We start from the raw sequence: 3,445 nt of genomic DNA on the forward strand, positions 1-3,445 counted from the left end.
TCTAACAAAAGCTTTTATTTTGTTCTTCTTTTCTTCGGCTTCTTCCTTCTTGAGCGAGGAACGAGCGTCTTTGGTTTCCTCTCGCAATCGGTTCGCCAGGTCCCAGAACCCCTTTGAAATCCTCGACATTCCCGTACACCATAAAAGGACACCAAATATTCCGAAAGTCGAAACTAGCTAATATTTCGATTATGAGTTACGAACAACAAAATTACGACATCGTATAGGTATTTGCTTACATTACAAAAATATATATCAACTGGCTTGATGGCACCGAAGGCATGGAATTCCTTCCGCATGTGACGTGGCCGGTCGATGCTCGCTCCAGCTACTGGGCTCAGATGGACGTCAAGCTAGGCTAAGCGGTGAGAGAGAAGCACCTAAGACTCACGTTCAGGGGAAGGGGACATCTCACGTTCAGGGAGAAGGGGACCGTGAAACTTCATTGCCCTCCGAGTGTCACTTCACCACAACGCCAGTCTCTTTGGAAAGAACAGGCGGGGGTGGGGGGGGGGGGGGGGGTCAGGCGATGTGTTCGGTCCGACGCCGCGTTCGGGACGAGCCGTTCAAAGGGGGAACGAGAGTGTTAGGTGGTTTGCCAGATACGAGCATCGTTCAAGGGACGTGAAAGACCTTGTTGGCGAGGACTGGTCAGGTCACACGAGCTGGCTACGGCGAAGGAGTTGTATATTATGCTTTGCCATCAAATGCTGTTCAAAAGTTTATACAATGGTACAAATAAGTCGACATAACACACTCAAAACATTCATCCTGGCTGCCACAAATGTTATTTATTCATTTAATGTATCAAATTCGAAATGTCTCCGAGTCGACATCAAGGAGATGAAACAATGCGGTTTTGTCGACTTTACAAGATTTTTTTTTTTTTCGTTTTTTTCTCAAACGTCTTTGGATGTGAAAGTTAAGATTAGTTGTGATGAAGTTATGGAAACTTGGTAATCTCTCATACAAATTGCGCCCTTACGCGCTCTTAGTCGACGGAACAAGCCAGCTGGATATTGGCACCGAGTCCACCTGCAGAGTTCTTAGAAATACTACAAAGTTACAAGCTTGTGAGGAGGAAGTTTACGGACCAATATAGCTCTTGAATATGTATCACTGGCCAAAAAGGTAATATGATACACGTGCGCCGCCGAGTAGAGTCTTTTTCAATCAACGACTTGGCCGTTAAGATGTGGCCGATCTCTGCAGCGCCACCACGAGAGACGGCGAAGGTGGGACTGTGGTGCAATGATGAGGTACAAATGAAAATCGAGACTACCGAGTGATATATATATATATATATATATATATATATATATATATATATATATATATATATATATTGAATGTTTGTGTTATATATGTATGTATATGTATATATATATATATATATATATATATATATATATATATATATATATATATATGTTTGTATATGGATATGTGTGTGTGTGTGTGTGTGTGTGTGTGTGTGTGTGTGTGTGTGTGTGTGTGTTTCTGCATATTCGTGTGTAAATTCGTGAGGTATGGATTTATAGAGGTTTACATATGCATATATATATGTATATGTAAGTATACATGTATATGTATGTCAATGTATATATGTATATGTATGCAAAGTACTACTTGATGCACGTAAACTTACGGTTGTTTTACGTCTTAAAGGTCGTTGACGCATAAAAGGCAAACCCGTCGAGAAAAGACTTGTTACGTCTGCTCCTTGTTGGTCGCCTCTTAGTACTCAAACCATACGGGGTCCTCAAAGGGGAAAATGAAATCAACGGCGCTGCTGGGTTTTGGAAATGGTATCCGAGCGAACTCATGGCGCCACGTATCCCGTCTTCGGATCATAACAACATGGAAAGATACACAAGAGGTAAATGGTGATTATCAAATTAGTTTCAGTCTTTATATTTCCGATATACTTTCACTCTTAGCCTAGTGTGTAGAAACAACAGGAAAAACAAAAGTAGTTACTACACTTCTGCATTTACAATGTAATCTGCATAATAACATATGCAAAATCTAGACTGTATAACAGTAAAACGATAAATATTGTTATATACACACTGTCCGTTCTCGAAATTATATCACAAGTGGTTGACGCCGTAACCTAACCATTTTATGCTCCAGGAAGCCATCAACAGCAAGAGAAATTCCTAATGTAATTGTACAGTCTAAGGCTCTTTCCCATACCGTCATTTCGAGAAAGTTGTAAATAGTGATCGTTGTTAGGCAGTCAATGTTTCATTACATCTAGTCGAGTGTTTGGTTCGTGAGACCCTCTACCCTGGGCACGCGGCGTTACGGGCAGCCATACAGACAGACATGAAGGGGTCTGTCATGTTTGGGTTATCCCGTGAGTTGCGATTTCGACCTACGTAATCGCAAAAGTCCAAGAACTCACACCAAGCCCAAGATCCTGCCATTCTAAAGGCATTTTGTTACGTATAGGTAATCCTTCAAGATGCCCTTTTACAATGGCAATTAAGATCTCGAATGTCCGGGAAATCACAGGATGCCAAAAAAGTCCATAACACTTTTCTAATATTCGCGATGTCTAACACAGTCCATCGGGGTCTGATGTTCTTAAATGGTTATGTTATATCCAACAAGACAAAATTTCTAACAGGGTCGTAAGCGGTCAACAAAAATCAAAATCGTTCTAGCAGAATCGACAAGTTCATCATGTCTAGCAAGGCACAAGACGTCAATGAGATCAGCCGTGATCCTCGAGACCCATCAAGGCCCAGTTTTTACCGTAACAAATCTCAACTTCCAACGCGAGTCGACGTGTCCAGCACAGAGCACGGCGCCCGCAAGGCCCATGGAAGTTACAAACGACTGAACCTGGTCAAAAGTATCCCCGAAGAAGTAGGACACCGGCACGGACGAAGCTCCTTGGCTGAAGGGAATCCAGCGAAGAATCTTGTCCTATGGACGACTGACCCCGTCACCGCTGGCTGTCTCATCCGTTCGTACAAAACTACCTAGAACAACAATGAAAATTGCCGTGCACATCACTGCACTTGTAGTATAAGTCGTTTTCAGGATCCAGAGATAAGTATTTTAACATTTTGCTCATTTACTATGTATTATATGATACAGTAAGCCTGGCTCCCTGATATTGTTTTCGTATTGCAGTTCGGTTTACTAATGAAATTGCCAGATCATTGTCGAATGTCAAGATGAGTTTACCAAGTTATCATATTATATCATACATTTTTAATGGTTTTATTGCCGCGTGTGTCTCTTCAGATAGCGTGTGAAAGTACAGCCATGGATGGAGTGCTGCGATAGTTACCTGCGTGTGTGTTATATTGCCGTAAACATTAATATTATTGACAACACTGAGGGCAAGATATGGAGTATTATATACTTAAGGCATGCAATTTCATGTTTCTTTGTGAATTATCAAGAAATTGGTCAATCGTTTGTAGAT

General features: G+C 41.5%; 1 protein-coding gene across 1 annotated transcript in view; it reads right to left on the reverse strand.

The window, feature by feature from the left end:
* Positions 1-1,486: 1,486 nt before the first annotated feature.
* Positions 1,487-3,445, reverse strand: part of LOC113809961 (D(2) dopamine receptor-like) — a 294,863-nt gene continuing 292,904 nt past the window's right edge. The window contains exon 4 of the mRNA XM_070141006.1: positions 1,487-3,445. This exon is cut by the window's right edge and continues 1,482 nt beyond it. The gene's annotated coding sequence lies outside the window, so the exon portion shown is untranslated.

This window comes from Penaeus vannamei, chromosome 27 (assembly GCF_042767895.1).
Source record: "Penaeus vannamei isolate JL-2024 chromosome 27, ASM4276789v1, whole genome shotgun sequence".
Taxonomy (NCBI): domain Eukaryota; kingdom Metazoa; phylum Arthropoda; class Malacostraca; order Decapoda; family Penaeidae; genus Penaeus; species Penaeus vannamei.